The sequence below is a fragment of the Lagenorhynchus albirostris genome, chromosome 3 (assembly GCF_949774975.1).
Source record: "Lagenorhynchus albirostris chromosome 3, mLagAlb1.1, whole genome shotgun sequence".
NCBI classification, from domain to species: Eukaryota; Metazoa; Chordata; class Mammalia; order Artiodactyla; family Delphinidae; genus Lagenorhynchus; species Lagenorhynchus albirostris.
Window position 1 is genome coordinate 62,069,996 of NC_083097.1, and position 10,854 is coordinate 62,080,849.

Consider the following 10,854-nt stretch of genomic DNA (forward strand, 5'->3'; position numbering starts at 1 on the left):
TATCTCAATTTCTGCTTCCAACTGACAGTTAAGTCAAGGGTGAAAATTAAGCCTGTAAATACAAAAGAAATTTCCCCCCATTACCAAGGTGCTGTTGAATCTATTGAATGAGGATAGCAAAATGTCTCCAACTGAGAACAAATATTACAAGTGCAGATGAGCATGTAGGATTTTCCAATAATCCCATAAAGGGACGGCAGTAGGACCAAGTCAGCCATGGGCTCCTGATGAAATCTCAATGAACTGTAGAAAAGACTTCCTTTTCCCTCACGGATCTATGAAGGACACTGTCCACACTCAAGCCAAGGAGAAACATGACCCTGAAAATACACCACGGCTAAGTCACGAGAGAAATAAGAGCACTGAACTTTGGGCATTTGCTCTCTTTTGGAAGAAATTGAGGGTTGTCAACCACTTTTACCTTCCAGCCACAGTATCTACCTCCAGGCCTTCCCTTCTTCTGTCAATGAAGCAATAGTCTTAATTTGCCACTGACTTCTCCTAAAGGAATCGTCCAATTTCCTGCCTCTAGTTCCAGAACTAGACTTCATGTGACTCTGGCAAAGCTAAACCCAAGGAGGTGCTTCATTTATTTCCTCCTATTATGTCATCACGGCCATAAACAAATGTATCTGGCCCTCATCCAGGTGAGCTTACCGTGAAATGAGGTGGAAATTTCCATATGAGAGAATGTTTTATGGCAATATTATTTTATAAGTTGCATGCAAATTCTGCAACATTCTTAGCTGCTCAATAATATGTAACCGGCAGACTCAATTCCCTGAACTTTTATTCACTCTGAATCTTCACCTGCAGACATTTTCCTGGATTACAAACCTTTCTCTGGAAGAGGTACAAAATACAAAGAAGCTTGGGCGATTATCTGTCTTACAGTATTCATGACACACATAAAACCACCACGAGAAAGCATGCTGTAGCCCTTTATAAGAACAATGCTGTGCATCTGGTCCTTGACTTATGCTTTATGTTTTCGATTATGAATTATGTGTTGCTCTCAAAACCTCTAATAGGTAAGGTTTTACTATTACCCTCACTAGTACCTACAATGAAATTTAGAAAATATTCAGCCTGTTTTAATAGCAACGCCAGGATGAGAATTTGAGGAAATTCCTGCTGTTTTCTTGCATTGTGAAGAGGATACTTGTGCCTAATATAACCCAGACTGAAAAAAACCTAATCTCCAATCTGAAAACCTGGCCTATAAGAAACTTTTTTTCCTTTTTCTTTCTCTTACAATTCTCTTTCTGGAAACAAGGAGCATAAACATGTATATCTGTAAAACTAGCAACTGTCGGGCACCCTATTTTCACACAGTGCTAGAGTTAGAATATATATTATTTTCTATGGATAATAAAAATATTTAGAATTATGGATTATAACATGTACTCTACCTACTTCCAAATGGCCCTGGAGTAACTTGTTATTAAAAACAACAGAAGGAGGTAAGAGATCCTCTTGCCGGGGTCCTGGATTAACATAGTTGAACATTAAATTTAGCTCTGGGCTTCCAAGAGTCAAGACAAGAACGACATACAATGAATAATATAGTTCTCATGGTCTGGCAAAAACATCATAGCTGTTCTTAAGTTAGGCAAACTTTTTCCTGGCACTAACTTCTAAGAGGAATTGAGTCATGGGAATCTTTACATAAGCGACATTGAACAATCTAAACGTCTAGGTGCAGCATCTTCACTGAAAGAAAGCAACAGATTCTTGCCCTGCAGAGCAGAGAGGGTAAAAAGTTAACAAGAGATGATAGAATTGTCTAGACTGTGTTTCTGTCATGGCTGAATCTGCACTATCTAAACTTAACTTCTACCCAGACTCTGGGACCCAGAAGATACTCTCTGTGCTCTCACTTAAGAAAAGAAAAAGAATGGAGCTTGTATCAACTGAATTATGCAAAAAAAATAATACCATTTCTTCATTGACTTCACAAATCTTTCTCAATTCTAAATCTTCTATTATTTCACATAGAATTCATTTGACAACTATGACCTGTATTCATTTCAGAACAACCTTGGGAAGGTTTTCAATGAAAACAAGAACTAAGGACAAGGCTAATCCACCCACATAGCTGAGATTAGTTCTAGCTTTTCTTCCAACAGGATGGCATTGTGCTATGCTAATTATACAAAATAGCGTTCAACACTTTTGAGGTCATATAAATGAGAATAGCATATGCTGTGAAGTTAAAATTAACCACAAAGCTAGTTTTTATAGCTGAAGAGTGATTTCTTGAAATATCCTGTGAAATTTTGCTGTTAGACAACTGTCTCAAAATAGTTACAAGTACTCCTTTAATTTCCTAGAGTGTCATGAGAAAAATGTTTGATATTAATGAATTCAAGTCCCTCCACTGCCTTCACATGCAACTTGTGTTCACTGGATGTGTGGTAAGAAAAGCTCCTTGTTAGGAAAAGACCATGGGTTTGAAGTCCTAGGGACTGTGTACAAATCCCACTTCTTTCACCAGTTACTAAATTATTTTAAGCAAGATACTTAACCTCTCCAAACTTCAGTTTCCTTGCCTTAAAATGGGGATAATTCTACCTATTGCATGGGGTTATTACAACTATTACATGATTGTTATCACAACATATGTGAAGGTTCACAACATATGTGAACATATAATGCCTAACATATAATAGTGCTCAGTAGATGTTTATTTCCTTCCCTGACATCCATATTCTTGCAAAAAGAATCTTCTCCCAGTTCAAGGAGACCACTCTTCCCAACTTGCCAATACACAGCTTTCCTAGTCTTCTTTTTTTTTTTTTTTTTTTTTGCGGTACGCGGGCCTCTCACTGCTGTGGCCTCTCCCGTTGCGGAGCACAGGCTCCGGACGCGCAGCCCCAGCAGCCGTGGCTCACGGGCCCAGCTGCTCCGCGGCACGTGGGATCCTCTCGGACCAGGGCCCAAACCTGCGTCCCCTGCATTGGCAGGCAGATTCCCAACCACTGTGCCACCAGGGAAGCCCTCCTAGTCTTCTTTTTAAAAATGATATGAGGGCTTCCCTGGTGGCGCAGTGGTTGAGAGTCTGCCTGCCGATGTGGGGGACACGGGTTCGAGCCCTGACCTGGGAGGATCCCACGTGCCGCGGAGCGACTAGGCCCGTGAGCCACAACTACTGAGCCTGTGTGTCCGGAGCTTGTGCTCCGCAACGAGAGGCTGCGACAGTGAGAGGCCCGCGCACCGCGATGAAGAGTGGCCCCCGCTCGCTGCAACCAGAGAAAGCCCACGCACAGAAACGATGACCCAACACAGCCAAAAATAAATAAATAAATAAATAAAATTTTAATAAATAAATAAATAAAAATAAAAATGATATGAAAATCAAAACACTGTAGTGTTATCATGATGACAGACATATAGCTCAATGCAGTAAAATTGAAAGTCCAGAAATAAACTCTCACATTTATGGTCATCTGATTTTCAACAAAGTGCCAAGACGCTTTAATGGTGAAAGAATAGTCTTTTCAACAAATGGTGCTGGGACAACTGGATATCCAACATACAAAACAAGGAATATGAATCCCTACCTCACACCATACCAAAAAATTAGCTCAAAATGGATCATACAACTAAATGTGAGAGCTAAAATGATAAAACTCCTAGAAGAACACATAGGAGTAAATCTTAATGACCTTAGGTTAGGCAATAACTTCTTAGACATGACACTAAAATCACAAGTAACAAAAGAGAAAAATACATAAGTTGTACTTCATAAAAACTAAAAACTTTTGTGTGACATGAGGACACCATCAAGAAAGTGGAAAAAAAAATAAAATGGGTTAAAATATTTGCAAAACATGTTCCCGACAAAGGATGTGTATCTAGAATATATAAAGAATGCTTACAGGTCAATAATAATAATAATAACAAAATAAAAAATGAGCAAAGAATCTAAATAGATATTTCTTCCAAAGAATACATACAGATGACCAGTAAGCACTTGGAAAGATGCTCAACATCATTAGCAGTCAAGAAAATGCCAGTGAAAACCACACTACACATACAAAGGTAACTAAAATAAAGAAGACTGATAATAACAAGTATTGGTGAGGAAACAGAGAAATTGAAACTTTCAAACATCGCTGGTGAGACTGTAATGGTGTAGCTATGTTGAGAAACAGTTTGATAGTTTCTCAAAAGGCAAAACATAGAATTACCATATGACCCAGAAATTTCCCTCTTGTTATATACCCAAGAGAAATAAAAACATGTCTACATAAAAACATGTACAAAAATGTTCAAGCAGTATTATTCATAATAGCCAGAAGGTAGAAATCCAGATAGCCATCAACTGGTGAATGGACAAAGAGAAAGTGGTATATATACACACAGTATGCTCTCATTTTGTTCAGCCATAAAAATGAATGAAGTAGTGATACATGCTGTAACATGGATGAACTTTGAAAACATTATGCTAAGTGAAAGAAACCAGTGATTGAAGATTGCATGTTGTACAATTCCATTTATATGAAATGCCTAAAATATGCAAATTTATAGAAATAGAAAATAGATTAGTGGTTGCCTAGGCTGGGGTGGAGTTTGGGGGTAGCGGTGAGGAGCGACTGCTAATTGGTACAGATTTCTTTTGGGGGGGGCGACAAAAATGTTCTAAAATTACGTTGTGTGGTGGATGCACACCTCTGTGAGTATACTAAAAACTACTGAACTATACACTTGAAGTGGGTGAATTTTACGGTACATGAAATACATCTCAATTTAAAAAAAGAAAAATGATAGGAGAAAATGGTTGCGCTATCAGATACAACCAGGAATAATTTAGGTAAACATTTGCTAAACACTTACTGTGTGTAGGGAGGATACAAAGATGACTAAGCATGGACTCCATCCTCAAAGAGCATAAAATCTAGTGAATGGATGTAGTTCAATGGAGATCAATGCATATTTTGATTGCCAGTGGGGCCAGGGTTCAATAAATAGTTGTAATACACAGCATTCCTCTAATACACAATGCTGAGCACTGTGTTAAGCTTAGGGATACAGAGTTTGCATGTCCCAGTCCTCTAAAGGCACTCAGCCTTTTTGGGGTGAGAGGAAGGATCTAGGTAAAAGTGCTGTGCTACAGATACAAGCAGGTGCCTTGGGAGCTCAGCAGCAGTGAAAACAGGTGAGGAGAGGGGAGGGTATTAGAGGAGGTTCTCTGGGGGTTGTGACCTTGTTTTCATGACTGAGTAAGAGTTCGCAAGGTGAAAGGTAGAAGGCAGTCCACTCAGACAAAGAATACTGCCTGCACAAAGGCCCCGAAGCACCAGAGAATGCATGGCTGAGGGCGTTCAGAGAGGAAAAGCGAGGGATGAGAAGAAGTTGACTGGGAAAGGAGGGTGGATGTCAGTGGGACCACTAACATCCTAAGAGTCACGTTAAGTAGTTCAATCCGAGGTCCATGGGAAGCCGTTGGAGGTTTTAAATCCCAGGAACCATCAGATCTTGTTTTAGACAGATTGCTCTGACTGCCCTGTGAAGAGATGGATTGGACGAGAGCTATACCGGGAATGGAGAGACCTACCTTACAGGGGAGGGGATGAGGACTTACACTGGCGATGGCAGTGGGCTTGCAGCACCAACTGGGTGGTCGGTGAAGGGAAAGAAGTCAAGGATGGCCTCCAGGTTTCCAGGCTGGGGGATGCATAGCAGGTTGCGTCAGCCACAGAGGCAGCAAACATGGGACAAGTGACCAGATTCCGGGAGAGGCGTGGTGAATGTGACATACCCCACCTATGAATGGGAGGGCCACAGATATGTGACACTGGAGCTTCCCTCCTGGAAACTTTAAAGACCAATGTCAAATCCTTCCCTTTGCCAAAAGATGGTGGAGTTGGGCTCAGCTATACCTTCCTTGGTACTCAAGCCAGGAACAGGCCTTCAGGCGCTAGAAGATACCAGCTTCTGTCTCGATAACGAACCACACCAACATTACATAGTGCTGATAAATCTTGCCATACTGCATGCTTTCCAGCCAAATGAAAAATGTCAGCTAACAGGCTGTGGGAAAGACTTTCCCAGGCAATTTTATGATCCAGGGTTTGAGAGAGGCTGGGAAACTCTTTTTAGAAGTTTATCCTGGTTGGGTTAAATTATATATCATTGTCATTTATTATGGGGACATGTGAAACCTCCTAGTGGTCTAAATCAGTATTCCTGATGGGTGTCACCTCATTACCTAGTTCAACAACTTAATAACAAGTAAAAAGAAAATTTCCCTTCTTCTGAGTTGTTCTTTTGCAATTATACAAAATACTACTTTAGAAAACTTCATATCTTTGTGAACCAGATAAGGCCCTCAAATCCTAAGGGAATTATTGATCCTCAAGTCAAAATAAAGTTTCAATGCAAGGCTTAATGCATTTAGTGATTGCTGATGGGATCAAAATTAACATGAAAAAATAATTGATAAACATATCCTAAAAATAAAGTTACATCGGACACCATCTCTGTGTCTTCTAATGTGGGATTCTTCCTGTCAGTGCAATGTTTTCTTAGAAACCTGAACTTTCTTTGGCCTGATAGAAACTAGCCACTTCAGCAACAGAAAGACAATATGATATGCCTGTTCAGAACTAAACCATTATTTAAAGTGCATTTTAACCTCGGAGACCTCAAAAGAGAAAGCAACTACCATGCTTACTGATAATACAAAAGGAATTCAGGAGAAACATTTCAAACTTAGAAAACAAATTGTTAAATCTTTCTTATTCTTTGTCTGAAACTGGCTGTGGTCCAGAAGCATAGCTTCTCGTTCTCTCAGCCCAGAACACCTCTTAAAGCGTCCAAGCTCATGACATTGTAAGTAAAGGAAATCTGCCAATGCTTGAAGGTAACAATGCCAGCAACCTGCTAACATTTTAATGTAAGAGATTGTTTGTGCATTTACTGTGTTCTTCAAGGAGCTGACTTATGAAATTACCTTGAGAAAATGTATTAATATCTCTCATTTCTCAATATTGCAAAATAAAGCCATTTAATAATGCTTGCTTATATGCATACATTGAACTTTAATGAACTCAAAGTTTTATTACATTTTTTAAACCCCAAATCTCATAAAGTTTTATGGAAAGTATTAGCAATAGTTTATAGCATTTTACAAAGTACAGACTGTAGCTGTGATGGTTCAGTTATTATCTTGAGCCATTTCAGGTAGTGGCAGAACGGGAGGACCAAACATTGGTTTCTTGTCTCACAATTTATTGTCTAAATCATGATCCAGTCAGGATCATGATTTAATTATAGACCATTTTTTGAATAAAGTAACCTAACCAAACATTCTATATGGCAGTGGGATTGTGAGGAAATGCTTTTAAAAGATTCATTTCTAGGTTTCACTTTATTTACATATTGAGAGAACTTATGTTAGACTATATCCCCCATTGAGACAAACTCATGATGATATGATTTGCTGAGTGGGAAGTTCCAGAAGACACCAAGTGTCTACTGACCCAAGTCTCACTCTTCAATGTCTCATGACCAATTTTCAGTAACCTCTCAAAGTATTTATTAGAAGGGTAAGTTGGACCCTTACCTCACACCATATAAAACAATGAATTCAAAATGGATAAGAGGGCTTCTCTGGTGGCGCAGTGGTTGAGAGTCCGCCTGCCAATGTGGGCGACACGGGTTCGTGCCCCGGTCCAGGAGGGTCCCACATGCCGCGGAGCAGCTGGGCCTGTGAGCCATGGCCGCTGGGCCTGTGCATCTGGAGCCTGTGCTCCGCGGCAGGAGAGGCCACAGTAGTGAGAGGCCCGCGTACAGCAAAAAAAAAAAAAGGATAAGAACCTAAATATAAGAGCTAAAACTATAAAATTCTAAGAAGAAAACATGGGAGTAAATCTTCCAGAGCTTGGATTTGGCAATGGACTCTTAGATATGGCAGTCAAAAGAAAAAAAAGAAAAATAAATAAGTTACATTTCATCAAAAATTAAAACTTCTGTACATAAGGATCTAGTATCCAGAACATATAAAGAGTTCTTATAACTCAATAACAAAAAACCAATCTAATTAAAAATGGGTGAAAGATCTGAATAGATATTTCTCCAAAGAAGATATACAAATGGCCAATAAGCACACAAAAAGATGCTCAAGATCATTAGTCATTAGGAAAACGTAAATCAAAACCATAATGAGACAGCACTTCATACCTACTAGGATGACTACAATAAAAAACAAAGGGAAAATACAAGTGTTGGTGATGATATAGAGAAATGGGAACCATCAGGCATCACTGGTGGGAATGTAAAATGATGTAGCTGCTTAGGAAAACAGCCTGGAAGTTTCTCAAAAAGTTGAACATGGGGTTAAAACATGACCCAAGAATTCCCCTCCTATATTAAAAGCCATCGGTTTATCTTGAGAAAGTATAAAATAGAAAGGTGAGACCAAAAGGTGGTAAGGCTTTTTTCTTTGTACATATATAATACTGATTTAATTTCAATACAAATAATATGTTCAAGGTTATTTGTAATGATTAGCAAATTAAAAAAAAGTTACTCAGCATTAAGGAACATTTTTATGTTGAGTGACAGGGAGAGATGTATTTTTAGTTTACAAACATTAAAATTCCTTCCATATGCCAGAAATTTGGCTGGGACAGGATGAAGAAAGGAGATGGTAGAAAGTGTGCAACTGAAACGTCTGCCTACTTCAAAAGTTTGCCCAGCCAGGCTGGGTTAAGTCTGCTTACCCAGGATCAGGTGGTAGTGGGGAGGTGACTTCACGGCCCCTCCAGCCTGCACCAGTGGGCAGGCTTCTCAGGGCAAGGCCAAGATGCCTGTGTCATTGAGCCACTGGTACAGCAGGTGCTCAAAAATCCTTGTTGAACTATACTGAATTAGAATAACATAGACCAGTGGAAAGATTTTTCTTTCTCGTTGCTTGACTTAAAAAATTAACAAATCTTTTTTGAAAAAACTGTAAGTTCATTTATTTCATCATTTTTATGTATCTCTTTACATCATTGAGATCATACTCAGATATACTTCAACCGTGTAGGTAGCTTTGTCACTTTCTTTTTTCACTTAACACCATGACCTATACATTTCCTCATGTAAGTAAAAATTCTATCCACTCCAATCCTCATGGATTTCCTGTATCTCTGTTAAGACCCTATACGTTTCAAAAATCATTTTTAAAAACACCTCAATTTTCTATCACACCACGCGTCCTGCATTGCTGATACATGGTACCTTCTGCCGCCAGCCTGAGAAGGCCCAGGCAGTACAAACAGGGTAAGGAAGACCCAGGCCTGCCTGCAGTGAGGCGCCTGGACTACTTGTCTACGTTCAAACCCAGCCATACTATGTAACACTGTGATCTCAGACAAGTTATTTAATCTCTTTGTACTTCAGTTTCCTCATAAGTAAAAGGAGGAAAATGATAATAATAGCTCCTACCTTGTAGGTTTGTTGTGAGGGCATACATGTCAAGGACTTATAACAATGCTTGGCAGGTAATAAATACTCAATACTTTTTAGCTATTATTATTATTCATCGGAAACAGACAGCCCTGGGCTGGAAGCCCCCATTTTTCACTTGTTCCCAAATGTCAGTGGGCACCTTGTTTAACCTCTCAGTGTTTCAGTTTTCTATCCTCTAAAATTGGTCTTATAACACCCATCCCACGGGGTTGCTGTGAGGACGGACATTTAAATGAACTCAAAGCAGAGCAGCTACAGGACTTGCTCTCAGCCGACACACAGGAGGTGGTGGTCTCGGGCTCCTTTCATAAGACGCTGCCCCTATAACACCACAGAGCAAGTGTTCAGGGAACTGAGGGGGGAAGTTTGGAGACAGAGGATTTTAAGGGCAGGAAGTGGGCACAGTTGCCAGTATTTGGGTGGCTTCCTTCTTGACGACAAAGTGGAGAGGCCTCAGGGGTCCTCACTACCCTGAGAGCCACCCATGGAGGTGAGAGGGACCCCCTGGGCCAGGAGACTGTCTGAGTTTCCTTAATTTGTTTCTCATCAAATGTTAGGGCTGGAGGACTTTTCCAGCTGTGGTAGGGTGGGAATGTTTCAATGAATGTATTATCGAAAAGATCTAGTTTCTCTGTTTAAAAAATACCTACCGCTTGTGGAATCACAGAAATGGAAAGGTTTGTGATGAAACAGGCACCCCAGGCCATTCCCAAACAGAAGGTTTCTTTGTAGAGTTTTCTTTGGGTGACTTTTCAAAGGCTCCTTTCTGGCTGGCCTGCCCCGGGCAAGTCCACAGAGTGTGGGACAGCAGTTGGAGAAGAGGTGGTTCTCAGCAGACAGGGCCTTGGGCGGTGGTCCCTCTCTTTGCCCCTTTTACTGCAGCACAGCACGTAGGCTCGGCCATTTTTAAAGTGCCTAACTACTCTGGGAATTAGGAAAGGGAATAAAAGGAATCAATTAATATGTAAGTCTGGTACTCAAGTATCTCATGAATGATGAAAACATGACTCCAGAAGTTTATGTGTCTCTCTGAGGAGGGCCTGCTTCTTCCAACCCCTCAAATCCTGATTCCTCCTCCAACTCCATCTTGGAACAGCTCCTTTTCTGTATTTTGCCTTACTTTCGACTCCCTATCCAAGTCTGGGATCTCTTCTTTAATATCCTTAAACCCACCCTGGAGACTCAACTTGTTGTCAGAGCTGCTCCAGGTCTTTGATCAAAACCTGCCAACCCACACCTTTAGCAGGAGTTAACATAAATCTTGAAGTTAGAGGGTCCAGAGATAAGAAAGGAAGCTACAGTCAAAAAACCAGATGGAACCAGCTGGGACCAAGATGATGATAAATCGGACCTCCAACAAACCCTGAATCTCATTATAAGCTGATGTTTGCT